Raw genomic sequence first — 16,743 nt, 5'->3', positions numbered from 1 at the left:
TCCACCATAGATCAAGTCTACAACCCAAATTCAAAACAGATTTCTCTTAAAAGTAGAGTATAATTACAGGAATTTGAAAAAAAATCAAATCTAAAAGATTCTTTCTGGCCATCCCTCCTCCATTCTGCCCAAAGTACATCGAAGAAGTCCTAATGAGTAATAAAAACTAGAAGAGTAAAGGGCTGAACCCTCCCATTTGATACACAGGTCATCTAATCTTTTTTCTATTTTTTCTATCTAGGTATAAGTCCAGTGACCATATAGTTAGCATCATTCATCAAAAATTATGATGTATTTCTCTTCGAAAGATAATAATAGATTTACTAACCTAAAACATGAAATTAAATGACATTCTTAAGAAAATGTAATCAAAGTAAATAGTGATAACACAGGCATACATATATATGTAATACCTAGTACATAAAAAAATAAGAGAGGAAAAGGGGAAGATGATGGAGGACAGGGTTCTTCCTTCTAGAAAAATGCCAGAAAATAAATGTAGAAGTAATAGAATTCAAAAAAATCACCATTTTGCAACCCCGTGTGATATCTGTGATATTCAGACAAGGATCCAAAGGGATGTTAATACCATTCAGTGAAAAGTTGTTAAAAAAGCAGGATAATACATCCTATGATCTCGAAGTATCATCCCACATACCACTTTTGATTTACAAGAGGAAGGAAAGGGTACCTTATGTTGCAGAGCTATAGCAGACATCACCTAACTAAATAACCAAGCTGTTCATCAAGAATGGCACAAACAGACATCACGTGCTACTTAATGGGATGCAACAGGAAGTACACAAGTGGGAAGTGGGACGTTTTTCTAAATAATTAACCCACACTCCAGAAATGTCAATGGCATGAAAGTAAACAAAAAGACAGAGGGATGGCTCTAGATAAACAAGATGAAAAAGACATGGGATTGGGATTGACTTATATACACTAATATGTATAAAATGGATAACAAATAAGAACCTGCTGTATAAAAAAATAAAATAAAATTCAAAAAAAAATAAATACTTGAATAAAAATATCTCAGATGTTATGCAAACATCTAGATCAGTAGTTGTAGGAAGCCCTTAATTTTAATGTAAATTCTTTTGCAATAAACTACAATTTATTTTTTCACTTCAGAAAAAAAATAATAAATTAAAGATAAATAAATAAATAAAAGACATGACAGCAAAATGCATTGCATGATTTATGTTGCATTTTGAATTTAAAAAAAACATATGCAATATTTCTTTAGTAACTGGAGAAATTTGAATATGGACCAAATATTTGATTATATTACTGAACAAATATTAAACTTATTTGCTGTCTAGTACTATTGTAGTTATATAAGAGAAAGTTCCTGTCCTTGGAGATACACGTTAAGTTATTTAAAGGTGAACTGTTATAACACCTGCAACTTATTTCTAATAATTCAGGGAAACATGTGTTTGATACACATGATTATATACACACAGAAAGAGAAAGAGAAAGCATACGTGGCAAGATGTTAACTGGTAATTCTAAATAAAGAATATAGTGTTGCTTATTGGACTATTCTCAACTTTCATAGCATTGAAATTCAAAATAAATTGTGGAAAAAAAGAGCTAAAGGGAAAAGGAGGGAAAGGTGGTTAATATGGAAGCTCTTCAAGATAATTCCATGTAGAAGGTGGCTCCTATTATATCATTTAAATGCTATGTTAGAGGCAAGATAAATATATAGTATAATATTATATATGATATATGGCATGATATATGACATGTCATGATATGACATATGATATACATGATATGGTAATCACCTCTGAAGAAAATATCCAAACACATTAACTAAAAGATTAAATTCAGTTAAGTTAAAAATATCTGGAAGCATACATAATTACAGCCATGTAACAGTGAAGTTTAATCTCAATTTTACTATCTACTAGTTGTGTCATCTTGGGCATGATACTTAACACTAACTTGACATTTCTTGGATTTCCCTTCTGCAAAACAAAGATGACAATACATAACTCATATGGTTGCTTTGATAAATAAATGCTGTAATGCTGCAGGGCAGTGGGTCTCAGACTTCAGTTGCATCCCAGTCACCTGGAAGGTTTGTCGCCACCCCCAGAGTGTCTAATTAATTAGGTTTGGGATGGAGCCTGAGAGTGTGCATTTCCAATAAGTTCCCATGTGATTCTGGTGCTGTTGGTCTGGGGACCACACTTTGAGAGTTACCGCTATAGATATTCAAATTGAAAAATGTGCACCCCTTACCAGCAGCAATAGAGAGAGAAATCTGTCCCTCTGCCTCCCAGGGTGACATCTATTACCTTGAGTAGGCTCCTTCACCATCCCATGGTCACTTGCATTTTTTTCTTTAGCTGGAGATCCTCACCATTCCCATCTGTGTCTTGAGCCTGAACACACATAAGTGTCTCATTAGCCAAGAACTGAGCATAACATGTAAGCTGCACTTAGTTCCACTACAGTTTCTTTTTTGGAAACAGGTGTCATATGTAAAAACTACACATATTTCTTCTGGAATTAGTCTGCTACATCAATGCCTGTGTGTCGGGTGTTCAGAGTGAACTGTGTCCCCGTGGTACCTTCATGAGCATCTGGCATAAATCTCAGAGCCATTCTACCCAGCTGGATGTCTGCCCTGATTCCTAATTTTCATCTATGTTTCCTGCTAGAAAAACAGCATAGCTGTGACCTTCAGCCTGATCATGTTGGATCCTTCTCACACCCCCACTCCCAGTATGACCTCAAGGATAGACAGAGAAATCAAATTTCTAGTATCGGACTGTGTGAACTAGAAAGCTCACTGCCATAGACCTCATGTGCCCCAGCTTAGACCTCCTTTTCATGCCACTGTCCATATCAAGTTCAAGATTACTCTGCAATCTGACTTGGGTTTTTGAACCTCAACCCCTCACGGATGCTTATAAGAGGAACAGTGTAATAGATTGTAAAGAGCATGGGTTCTGGAAACCCAAAGACTTAAGTTAGAATCCTAGCTTGATTACCAGCTTAGAAAGCCCTTGACCAAATTACTTAAGGTCACTTGAGCCTCGGTTTGCTTATTTGTACAATGGGAATAACAATTTGATTCATAAGATTAAATGAGATAATGCATATGAAAACACTGAATTCAGTGTCTGACTATAGTAAGTATGAGATATGTTAGATTTTTAAAAAAAAATCATAGTGATGATGAAGAGGATGATGACAACTGACAGAGGGAGGACAAAAAAGAAAAACATTCCTATTGGTGAAGTTAAATCTTTGGCTATTTTCTGGCCAGCTTCTGCCCCACATTTATCCCTCCACCTTAAACTCCCACCATGCCTTATATTGCATAGGACTTCAAAAATAAATTAAAAAATCTTTCCAATGGCTGTCCTAAATCCTAAGATCCAGGAATGGTCATTCTGTTCTTCCCATGATAGACAGGACTTAAAGAGTTAATAGGGACAATTACTCTGCTTCGCGGAATTTCTTAACGGTGGAGAGGTTCCCAGGAGCCCTCTCTTTATGTAGGGCTGTGAGTCTGGAGGTTGGAAACGTTGCCCCTAAGAAAGCCGGACCACACAGTGCTCTATTCTGCAATCTCATGAAATGGGCTCCTTAGTGAGAGACACATGCAATAGATGAAAAAGCAATGGACTAGAAGTCGGAACAGCTGGATTTCAGTTGCAATCTCTCACCAATAACTAGTTGTATGGCCATGGACACTGTTTCGGAATATTTTCTCTCTTCCCTTGTGTGTAACATATATACTCACTCTGTAGGATCTCTTCTACCTTTCAAAAATTATGATTATCTCTGTTTTAATTTTGGCCCTGGATTAGTCTTCCATCCTGGAAGAATCATAATTGACATATAGGTTTGTCAATTTCACAGTTCATTTCATGAAAGTCCTGACAGTCACCCAGTAGCTAGCATCAAGAACTACATCATAGGAACTTCCCTGGTGGTCCAGTGGTTACGACTTCACCTTCCAATGCATGGGGTGCAGGTTCTAAGATCCCACATGCCTCGCGGCCAAAAAACCAAACCATAAAAAAACAGAAGCAATATTGTAACAAATTCAATAAAGACTTTAAAAACTGGTCCACATCAAAAAAAAAAAAAGAAAATCTTTAGAAAAAAAAAGAACTACATCATAATTGTGATGCACCACCTTGAATAAAAAACAGAAGAAAATAACACTGCATTCAAGTAAGACTTATGGAAAGGTGGTCCAAAATCTCATGGATATACACTTATTGTATCGACATTTCTGTAGCTCCATTTATGCCCTAAAGTACAAAAATAAATGCCTTTAACCTTTAAAAAAGCTACAATCAGGTAACAAAACAGCTTCCACAACATGATTTGATTTTTAAAGAACATAGAGTTATGCACATCAAGGTAATGGTGGTGTTTATCACTCAACGATAGTTACAGATTTTGTAAATTTTTTTCTTTTCTTATTATCAGTATTTTCTAATCTTCTACCATGTGCATGTATTTCTTTTGTAATAAAAAACAAAATGCAACATTCTGAATCCTGCTTCTCTATTTCACAGTGTTTTATAGTTTCTCTGCCTGAAAAGTAATTCAGAGTACTACACTTCTAATCTTTTTATGGATGAAAAGGAGAAAAAAACCATTCATAGCTCCCTAGCATGTTTTCCAAGCAGAACATTTTTTTCCATTAAACTCTATCCCATCTTTAAGAACTCTCTTATTGAGGTATCCTTAAACTATTGCCCTTAATTATGACTGTTTCTCATAAAGAAGCAAAAAGTGCTTAGCCTGGCGCGCGCGCACACACACACACACACACACACACACACACACACACACACACACACACACACACACACACACACACACACAAGGTTGCAGGTTTCAGAGCTCAGATTCACCTGCTCTTCCCCCAACCAGCTATAGAGGTTTTCACACTGGGACACCTTAACAGACTGAAAGAGGCACAAAAGCAGAGTTGCCTACCTGGATCTGAATCCTACTCTAGGTTGAGTCATGACTCTGCTATCCTCAAGTTGTGTGACCTTGAGCCCTTTACTTCCCCTCTCACAGCCTCAGTTTTCTCATCTGCAAAATGAGTACACAACGTTGTCAGGACTGCGTGAGATCCTACTCGTAAAAAGGCACAGTCCAGTGCATGGAAAATAGTAATTACTTATTGGAGCATTGAATGGCTTAATAAATTTAACTATAATTAATTCTAAAATAAAACTTAAGCCTCCTCCCAAATAACTTCAGAAACTTAGCTTTTTTGGTCCAGTACAAAATCCCACCCCATCCTCATCAGTTTTCTCCTATTTGAGAGGAAAAAATATACTTCAAGTATATTTTAGGTAATTTTTCTGCTTCGATTTTATTATATCAAAACTCTACCTATACAATTTCTCAATTTTAAAATCTTTTAATGCTCAAATGAGCTATTTCTTAATAAAAAGATTATTATTTCTTATTTCTCAGAAGTAGAATTAATATCTAATCCATCTAACTACACAAACAGAATGTTTTGAGGTGGAAGGAAATTCAGAAGTAGCAGTATCTTTTCTATTCAGATAGATGCCCATTAACACAAACTTATGTTTATATAAGTTTAAAAAATATTTTGAATATTCACATATTCACAGTCACTAGCTTTTAAGTTCCTAGCACTAAAACAAAAAGAAACTCTGTTAAATGTTATATTCAAAAGGGATGGTACAGTGTCTGTTAGTACATAAACTTAATCTTTCTTAAATTAATTATCAAACTTTTTTGGTAGCAACTCAGTGGGGCAGTCTACTATAGAATGAAAGCAGAGGGATGTTGAAAGGACCATCCCCATTACCTTTCATGTTTCACTGATTTACTTATTAATCTGTTGTTCTTGTAAAGGCCTCTAATGGTTAATCTTGCTATTGCAATGTACTAGCTCTGCCATGTGAGCAGGGAAAGTACTTGGCCCATCTTTAAGTGTGGTTTATAATAATACCTGCTTCATAGAGACATTGTGAGGATTAGATGAGACAAATGTATAAATCATTAGCAGAATCTGAATATAAGTGCTTATTAAATTTTATGCAATATTAGTATCATTATTTTTTATTACTGAGAAAATATGAGCATTGGAGAAGTTAACTTCTTAAGGTTTCTTTAAAGAAGACTATTTGAAAGAGATTAAGTTCCCATGAGAACAGCAATATGTCCTGGTCTATTTTCAAAGTTCATTCCTTCATAAATTAATTCCTCTTGTTACTCCCTTGGGCCAGCTTAGGAGAAAACCTCTTCAATTCCCTACTTCATGGGGTGATTTTACCCCATGAAGTTGACATTCACCTGGTTGAACGCAGCCCTTCACAACCAGTAATTAGGACTTTTTTTTCCCTTAACTATAAAACCATTTAAAAATATGAGTAAAAATACAATGTGACAGATACCTGTAAGTGTAACAATGCTAAAATACCAAGATTAAGCATACACTAATATTTTGCTTTCTTTACTTCAATTCTCTCACTTTCTTTTCTAAAAAATGAAATGTTACACCTACATCTCTACACTCAATCTGCCATCTTCCTCCCCAGCAGTAACCACTATCCTAATGCTGATGTGTATTAGATTCATGACATTCTTCTACTTCATTACATATGTAGCATCCATAAATAGTACTATTTTTAAATTCTACATAAATGAATTATACTTAAAGTATAATTTGCAACTTACTCTTTTTTATTCAGCATTGCATTTTTGAAATAAACCATACTTACTCTTGTAGATCTGGAACATTCATTACAAATCTTTGCATAGTAATTGTTTGAATAAACAATGGTTTATACATTTATTCACTGTTAAACGGATTATTTCCCTTGTTACAAACCTGCTCAAAGACTCTCCCTGTGCACAAATGCCTGGGGTTTTCTAGGGTAAAGAAGTAATAAAATAGTAGGATGGACACCAGGTGCAAATTCACCTCTACAAAGTACTCACAAATTGCTCTCCAAAGTCAGCAAACCAATTTACACTCCAACCAACATGTATGTGGTTTCATCTTCCCCCACATCCTCATGAATGCTTGGTACTGTTACATGTATTGAATTTTTCTTATTTGTCATTGGTATTATTTTCACATCTGCATGAATTATTTGCCAATCCAATCATCTGCCAGGAATCTTGTAATGTCATTTTCTGAAAAAAGTCTTTGTAATATCAGGAGACAGAGCAAATGGATGCATGAGTCTAACAATTCAATCATTCATGAAGGATATTTTCTTAAATAAAAAGACAAAATCAGTGAAGGGGATGAGTCAACATCTGAAAATATAAATATGAACCAAAAATCATGTTCTTCTTATAAGGCAGCTGGAGGTAAGCCAACAAAAGAAATCCTAAAGTTCAACTCCTGCTCTGAAATTTAGGGTCATTTAGATTGTATTCATTCCTTAAGAAACCACATAAAGCTGCAATTTCCTTTGTATCTTTCAGAAGCAGGGCAGAAATAAAGTCCTCATAGAAATTAATAAATATTGCTGTGAGATCTCATATTCCACTTAGCTGGCAGATCAAGACTGGTTCAATAATTTATATATCAGTTGAGGATAAACTAATGAGCTCTGTGTATGAGGTTGCGTTTATGTAAACGGAATTGTATCCAAGTCTTTCATGTTACAAATGTGCTTGCTACTGGGTCTTCATAAAAATAAAAACCACAGTGGTCCTATGAACACGAATGCCAATATTTTTATACAAAGTAATATTAAACACAATAATCTACTACACATTCCTACCTACCAATATTGTACCCATTTCCAGATAAAATTATGAAGAATAATCCTCGCCTTGGTAAATGTAATTTTTAAGATTTAAAAAAAATTTTAGTTGTTGCTTCTGTCATTTTTGTTTGCTTTTGTTATTCTATTCCCATTTATACTGCCTACCATTGAAAGATGATAATACTCAGCTATGTAAACTGTCTTTCATTATGGTCTAATCATTGGGATGTATTCTAAGTAATCTTACATAAGAAAACATTCAAACACCTAGAAATAATATCTATACAGATCCAAAAGAAAATAAAGCTGATGCTTGGTACTGGCACATTACATTCTAAGGCAGCCATAAAGGTGCTTTGATCTGGATCTCAACAAGACTCTCTGTAAAATATTTAAAATAATTTCCTAGTGTTAATGTTAATTTCATATTAGATAAAAATATATTGCATGCCCTTTCATTTTCATGACTTATTTCTAAGAGGGAGTAGGAGAAAGACTGCTTTGATATAAAGACCTTTTGAAATTGACAATGCTTGATCACTGGATATTCAATAGAGGCAATGATTCAACTAAATTTATATTTGTAAGTGTAATCATTTACTAAGAAATGATTTTTAACAAGCCGAAATATGCATATTATTAACAAAACAATGCAGCGACTTTAGATATTTTAGATACCTAAAGAAAACTGTATCCAACGGAGATACAAAAGAAGTTACAACAGACACCACAGAAATACAAAGCATCCTAAGAGACTACTACAAGCAACTCTATGCCAATAAAATGGACAACCTGGAAGAAATGGACAAATTCACAGAAAGGTATAACCTTCCAAGACTGAACGAGGAAGAAATAGAAAATATGAACAGATCAATCACAAGTAATGAAATTGAAACTATGATTAAAAATCTTCCAACAAACAAAAAGTCCAGGACCAGACGGCTTCACAGGTGAATTGTATCAAACATTTAGAGAAGAGCTAACACCCATCCTTCTCAAACTCTTCCAAAAAATTGCAGAAGAAGGAACACTCTCAAACTCATTCTATGAGGCCACCATCACCCTGATACCAAAACCAGACAAAGATACTACAAAAAAAGAAAACTACAGACCAATGTCACTCATGAATATAGATGCAAAAATCCTCAACAAAATACTAGCAAACAGAATTCAACAACACATTAAAAGGATCATACACCATGATCAAGTGAGGTTTATCCCAGGAATGCAAGGATTCTTCAATATACGCAAGTCAATCAATGTGATTCATCATATTAAAAGACTGAAGAAGAAAAACCATATGATCATCTCAAGAGATGCAGAAAAAGCTTTTGAAAAAATTCAACACCCATTTATGATAAAAACTCTCCAGAAAGTGGGCATAGTGGGAACCTACCTCAACATAATAAAGGCCATATATGACAAACCCACAGCAAACATCATTCTCAATGGTGAAAGCATTCCTCTAAGATCAGGAACAAGACAAGGATGTCCACTCTCACCACTATTATTCAACATAGTTTTGGAAGTCCTAGCCATGGCAATCAGAGAACAAAAAGAAATAAAAGGAATCCAAATCGGAAAAGAAGAAGTAAAACTGCGACTGTTTGTAGATGACATGACACTATACATAGAGAATCCTAAAGATGCCACCAGAAAACTACCAGAGCTAATCAATGAATTTGGTAAAGCTGCAGGGTACAAAATTAATGCACAGAAATCTCTTGCATTCCTATACACTAATGATGAAAAATCTGAAAGAGAAATTAAGGAAACACTCCCATTTACCATTGCAACAAAAAGAATAAAATATCTAGGAATAAACCTACCTAGGGAGACAAAAGACCTGTATGCAGAAAACTATAAGACACTGATGAAAGAAATTAAAGATGATAACAACAGATGGAGAGATATACCATGTTCCTGGAATGGAAGAATCAATATTGTAAAAATGACTATACTACCCAAATCAATCTACAGATTCAATGCAATCCCTATCAAATTATCAATGGCATTTTTTACAGAACTAGAACAAAAAATCTTAAAATTTGTATGGAGATACAAGATCCCCGAATAGCCAAAGCAGTCTTGCGGGAAAAAATCGGAGCTGGAGTAATCAGACTCCCTGACTTCAGGCTATACTACAAAGCTACAGTAATCAAGATAGTATGGTACTGGCACAAAAACAGAGATACAGATCAATGAAACTGGATAGAAAGCCCAGAGATAAACTCACACACCTAGGGTCAACTAATGTATGACAAAGGAGGCAAGGATATACAATGGAGAAAAGACAGTCTCTTCAATAAGTGGTGCTGGGAAAACGGGACAGCTACATGTAGAAAAATGAAATTAGAACACTCCCTAACACCATACACAAAAACAAACTCAAAGTGGATTAGAGACCTAAATATAAGACTGGACACTATAAAACTCTTAGAGGAAAACATAGGAAGAACACTCTTTAACATAAATCACAGCAAGATCTTTTTTGACCCTCCTCCTAGAGTAATGGAAATGAAAACAAAAATAAGCAAATGGGACTTAATGAAACTTAAAAGCTTTTACAAAGCAAAGGAAACTGCAAACAAGATGAAAAGACAACCCTCAGGATTGGAGAAAATATTTGGAAACGAATCAACAAAGAATTAATCTCCAAAATATATAAACAGCTCATGCAGCTCAATATTAAAAAGACAAACAACCCAATCCAAAAAATGGGCAGAAGACGTAAGTAGACATTTCTCCAAAGAAGACATACAGATGGCCACGAAGCACATGAAAAGCTGCTCAACATCACTAATTATTAGAGAAATGCAAATCAAAACTACAATGAGTTATCACCTCACACCAGTTAGAATGGACATCATCAGAAAATCTACAAATAACAAATGCTGGAGAGGGTGTGGAGAAAAGGGGACCCTCTTGCACTGTTGGTGGGAATGTAAATTGATACAGCCACTATGGAGAACAATATGGAGGTTCCTTAAAAAACTAAACACAGGGCTTCCCTGGTGGCACAGTGGTTGAGAGTCCGCCTGCCGATGCAGGGGACACCGGTTCGTGCCCCGGTCCAAGAAGATCCCACATGCCGCGGAGCGGCTGGGCCCGTGCACCACAACTACTGAGCCTGTGCTCTAGAGCCCGTCAGCCACAATGACTGAGCCCATGTGCTGTAACTATTGAAGCCTGCGCGCCTAGAGCCCATGCTCTGCAACAAGAGAAGCCACCGCAATGAGAAGCCCATGCACTACAATGAAGAGTAGCCCCCACTCGCCACAACTAGAGAAAGCCCATGCACAGCAACGAAGACCCAACACAGCCAAAAAAAAAAAAAGAGAGAGAGAGAGACCCAACATAGACATTAATATGAGCATATGTGATGTCTGGCACTGTTGCAGTCATCAAGCAACCATGAGGTAATCTGCTGTAGCGCAGGGAATGGAAAAATAGAAAGAGGGCAAGAATTGCAGTTTCTGATGACTTTGTTGAGCCACTGAAATAACTAATCCTAGAATAGTCCTACTTTACAGAATTCTGATAATATAAGAGGATCAGCTAAGGAATGTATTCAGTTAAAAGTAATAGAAACCCCAATACAGGGCTTTAAACTAATAAATTTTTATTTTTCTCTTTCAACATTAAGTCCAGAGGTAGGTACAGAGTAGGGATAGAAGATGAGTGACATACAGTAATACAGAAAGGATGTATGTTTAAAGTATTGAGCAATACAGAAATAAAAGTATGGGTTTATAATAGGAAACCGGGAGGGAATATGAATTAGCCAGACCACAAAGTTTGGTCTAGAACGATGACTTGAGCTATGTTTAAGGTTATGTTTACTTCAATCTACCACGAACAGCCAAAAAAGCAATGCAAAAGATAAATATGAGATCGAGGGAACAAGTGAGCCAACATAGCTCCTCATGCCCTGGTTTCTCACAGAAGTACACCCAAAGTTATCTATGCTTTAATAGAGTGAGGAATCACATTGGAGGAAGCCACAATTGTGAGCTTTCTGTCTCTTATACTGTTAAGCTATAGAGGAACAGCTCAGGAATCAAGAATCTACATATTCTGTTATTGTAAGAGGAAAAAAAAAAACCATTCTACCAAGAAAAAAATCTTGCTAGACCTAATTCTGTGATGATTCCATGGCTGACACAGGATTTTAGAACTATATTGATAAAAGACAGGACTAGCTATGGAGAAACAGATGCAAAACACCAGATTCTTGGAGTGAGATTCCTGTGTTAAGGAGTCTAAAAAGCCAAGCCAGGGTGTGTTAGATTTTGCTATGCTCTATTATAGAATCATCTCTGATGCTGTGAAGCCCTCAACATCGAAAAGGAGAGCAAGTGGCATGTGATGGAGATTTTAAATCCATTAAGCTTAGTCACTCAAAACTTTTCCTTCATTAAAACATAAAGAAGCAACATGCAAGGAAGTAAGTCAAGCTCCTAGCAGAGTTAAAGAACCAAGTGCACCAGGGAACCGAGCAGCAAGTGAAAGAAACCTCCAAAGGGCAGCTGCTGCTCGTAAAATCCACAAATTCAATACCATAAGATGTGAGTCACAGAGGATTTTAAAACAGGTGAATGTGTGTGTGATGGAATTTGAAAGCAAAAGCACACACTGATAGCTTCAAGGGGCAACTGATGGTAAAAAGACAGTTTTTTAAAGAATGGTATTGAAAATAGCCTGGGGTGATTTACTGTAGGCTAGCAGTTCCCAAAGTACAAATGATTTCTGTACCAGCAGCATCAACGTCACCTAGCAACTTAATACACCAATTCTCAGCCTCTGAGGTGGAACCTGGCAGTCTAGCCAGTGTCAGGGTGATTCTAACACACACCCAAGTTTAAGAAACACTGGTGTGAGGACAAGAAGTCCTAGCCGCCAGTCGGTGTGGTGAGGTGACCAAGAGCACCAGCTCTGGGGTCACACAGCCCTGAGTCTGGATCTCACATCGTCTGCTTCTAGATGCATGAAGTTCGGCAAGTACTTAAATCCTCCAAACCTATTTACAAATATACCTATCTTAGAGGTTCATTGTAGGAATTACCAGTAACATTCATGAAACCTGCTCAGTAAACAATATTAACTATTATTTCATCATCAACATCTTCACAGCACTGTCTGAAGGCATGAATATACTACTTCTCTGTGTGCAAAGGCACTGAGATACTCAATGTTCAATATATTCTGTAAAACAATGAGTACCATTTTGTAGCAATATTTGTATACAAATAGTTGAATTACTAATAATAGTAATAACTCTTCTATGATTTAACATATTTGGCATTGTTCTAAGGGCTTTACATACATTAACCCGCTGAATCCTGTTTAATCCTCACAAAAACTCTGTAAGATAGAGCCTATTATTATCCCCACTTTACAGATAAGGAAACTGAGGCAAGAGGGGTTAAGTACAGTGCCCAAAGTTACAAAGCTAGAAAGTGGCAGAGTCAGCATTTAAATACAGACAATCTGTCTCAGAGTCTTAGAGTCTGTGTGCTTAACCACTACGCTATACCACTTCCCTAAGTTAAAAACAAATTTTGATGCTTAGGGCAGAAGTTTCAGCTGTCTAGAAAAATACACTTACATGAAATATCTCGTTCTCCAAGGGATTGGAAAAATGAAACTTCCTATTCTTAGTTCTGCTACCTGCTCTGTAAGCATCTCTCCTGTACGCATTAAATGCACTCAACCGATTCCACAGACAAGCTGGTGGCCTAAAAAGTGGGATGGCTGTTCCCTCTAAAATGGTAGGAAGAAATAAGAGGCAGGAAGAGCTAGTGAGAAATGCACTTAGTGGGAAAATTCATTGAGTTCCCCAGCCTCTAATGTTCTCAGTGCAAGGGCATTCCAGGAAAACAGAACAAACTATTACCCTCTGGCAGCAACAGTATCTCCGCTATGTCTGAGTCAGATGCTCAGATGGCTGAATGTACTCCGAGGAAATAAGAGAACAGAGGTCAAGGGGAACAGGCTGCTTTGCTCTGAGTTGCTCTCTGTATGCCTGAGCAAGCTGCCTGGATACCTGTGTATGCGTGGAAGGAAGCAGTTTCCTCCACCTTGCTTGATAGAGTTTTATGGATATATGTCAGGGCTTTCAAAACTTCTCAGTGTTCTAAACAAGAGAATTCAGACTCCAAAGCTGCAATAGAAGGAGGCAGTCCTTTGGACAGAAAGCTGCAAGACAGGTCAATTTTACCCTTAACTCGTTCAATCTCTGGCTTTTGAATGCCTGCCAAATTCTTTAGGCTTCTTCAAGGTGACCAATCCAAATAATTCACTCACTGTTTCAACATTCTCAGTTGTCAGTTGTTCCGAGTCTTACTGCATTGTGATAAGAAAAAAACAGAAACAAAAGCAAAAGTCCCTATTTCGTTCCCAATGCCAGAAAACAAACTGCGATGAAATTGAGAGAATGTGAGATGAGCTTTCCCCCTTAATATTTAGGGTGAAACATGCATTGGACCAGGTTTTTGGCAGAATGGAAATTTCAGTAAGTGTGCTACTCCTGTTCTCTCTTGCTGAAAGTGGTATCTCATTGCCAACACACACATTCCCTAAACATCTGTTATGGAAGCAGACATTGAAAAAGAAATACCTATGGTTTACTCTATAAATTTTTCCACTATCTAATCTACAAAGAAATACTAGAAACAGTAAGATTTCTTATATGTTGAGTAAAATGTTTCCTTTCACTATGACTGTTCATTTGTTCTAACAGCGAGAGTTTTTCTATAATGAGAATATTTCCCCTCATCTTCCATTCAACTTATCTGCAAAGAATTCCTAAAAGTTAAAGAACTTTCAGCTTTTGCTAGATGTGTAATAATATTAAGAAATTAATATTAATTTATAGGTGTGATAATGGTATTTTTTTAAGTTTAGTGACTTTGATCTCCTTCAGGAACTAAGCTTCCCACATAACAGAAGGGAAGGACTCCGTAAGGTCTATGGAACAAATTGCCTCAATGTCTTTCATAAGAAAGGCATTAGGTCAATTACTTAGCATAAAAGTCTTTCTTAAGTGCCATAAATTTAAAAAGAAACATCCTCTTATTTTCCATTTTATATAATCCCTTTCAGTAACTCCAAAACTCTCAACAAAGTACTTTTCATGTAGTTTTGAGAGCTGTGTTCTGGGGATTGAAGAGATGGGGGAGTAATGGGATTGAGGGCTCCACCTTACCTCTGAGGTCTTTACTCAGTGTTTCCTTTTCTAAGAATCCATCACCAACCCTAACATCTACTCTCTATGCTCCCTTCAGGACAACTCTCCATTTCTCCATTTGTTTGTTTCTATTCAATTCACCATCATCATTCAGGGTACCTAGATCTTAAAACTAAAAGCAACCAATTAGAAAAAGCCTTGGAAAATAAACGGAATCCAATCCAATGTCGTTGAAAGAACTGTACACATTAATGTTGACAGGAAAAAATATGAAGAGGATGTAAAATAGAATAACACAGTAATGGATTAGTTGAAATGAATCAAATGGACCAAATATGGACTTCTGTACGTGGAGAGAAGTATTTGGATTACTTGAATCTAGAGAATGAGTCCTGTTGACAGACACAGATGCTAGAAAAATTTCAAGGGTATCTGTAGTTCTAGAGCTCAGATGTCCTAAATGACATCTCTGGTTAATATTCAACCTCAGCCAACTGAGAGTGTAATCTCCAAAAGTGCTTGGAATGCTAGCCCTAAAATTGTGTGGATGACATAATTGTTTTCAAGAGAACTATTAGCTTTAAACCTGGAGAATGACGCATTCATATGGTTAAGTAAATCAAACTTATAGTACTAATATTTTTTAGTAAAGTTTAGAAATAATCAATGTATTTAAGAGAATTCTACCTATTACAGAAATATTTCATCCTTGTGATTCCAAACTAAACTGACAGGACTGAATAATTGATTTAGTCAAAGAGATTATGTTGAGATCCACCAGTATTAGAAAATTTAAGAAAGCCTAAGACTTATTTTTATAAGTTAAATTTATCCTATTTTAATGGTTACTTAAGTACTTGGAAGGCTCTTTCAGGTGAGTAAAGGACTTAAAAAGAAAACAAAATGTACCGACTTAATAAGTGTAGTTTAAAACATTTCAGGGAGTTTTTGTTTATGAAAAGAATCAAACATTAACACCTCCTTAAAGTAATTCTTAAAATTTGCTACATTTTTAAGTAGAATAAAATGATTAAGTTGAATTTCAAAGCTTAAGAAAGAACTGTGTTTTTAATATATAAATTTAATACATTTAATATTAAATTTTAAAAATAAAGTTTGCTTTGGATAACTTTTTCGGGATCCAAAAGCCGTCCTCAAGAACACGGAAAACTAACATCGAAAAGACGGCCACAGCAGCTTCGTAATATGGTATGCCACTCTTCCCTCACAGTGCAGTCTGTACACAACTCAAAGACTGATGCTTCCATAATGCTATTAAGTACCATCTCTCTTCAGAGACCTCTAATTCTTTAATTTTTCCCTTTTCTGATTTTAAAGAGAGACAAAATGGAAATAGAAGACCTTTCTATGTGTTTATTTCATCCATTGCTTTTGTGAGTCTTGTTTTCACCCCTAAGATTTTTTCTTTTTTAATTTTTATTAAATTTGTTTAAATTTTTTTAAAAAGTTCACTCATTTTTCCCACCCCCCAACAACCCTTGTCTCTTGCAGCCACCAGTCTGATCTCTGTATCTATGAGCTTATTGTGTTTTTATTTTTTGTTCATTTGTTTATTTTTAGATTCCACATATGAGAAATCAAATGATATTTGTCTTTCTCTGACTTATTTCACTTAGCATAATGCCCTGGAAGTCCATTTGTGTTGTCCCACATGGCAAGATTTCATTATTTTTATGGCTAAATAATATTCCATTATGTCTCTCTCTCTATATATATATATGCAATTTCTTTATGCATTCATCCATTGATGGACACTTAAGATTGTTTCCGTAT

At 35.9% G+C, this 16,743-nt stretch overlaps 1 protein-coding gene across 3 annotated transcripts in view; it reads right to left on the bottom strand.

Annotated features, from left to right (window-relative positions):
• Window positions 1–16,743, bottom strand: part of GRXCR1 (glutaredoxin and cysteine rich domain containing 1) — a 313,882-nt gene that overhangs the window by 284,977 nt on the left and 12,162 nt on the right. The window contains exons 1-2 of one of the 3 annotated variants that reach the window (XR_009563997.1): window positions 4,987–5,089; window positions 2,316–2,402 (exon numbers count right to left, since the gene is read on the bottom strand). The exons of 1 other annotated variant lie outside the window; for it this stretch is intronic. The gene's annotated coding sequence lies outside the window, so the exon portion shown is untranslated. Of the gene's footprint in view, window positions 1–2,315; window positions 2,403–4,986; window positions 5,090–16,743 lie in introns of those variants that run through there. One more of the 3 variants, XR_009563995.2, reaches the window with a different exon arrangement.

This window comes from Globicephala melas, chromosome 5 (genome assembly GCF_963455315.2).
Source record: "Globicephala melas chromosome 5, mGloMel1.2, whole genome shotgun sequence".
Taxonomy (NCBI): domain Eukaryota; kingdom Metazoa; phylum Chordata; class Mammalia; order Artiodactyla; family Delphinidae; genus Globicephala; species Globicephala melas.
Note: the sequence above shows the minus strand (reverse complement) of the source record. Positions and strands in the feature narration are given on the sequence as shown.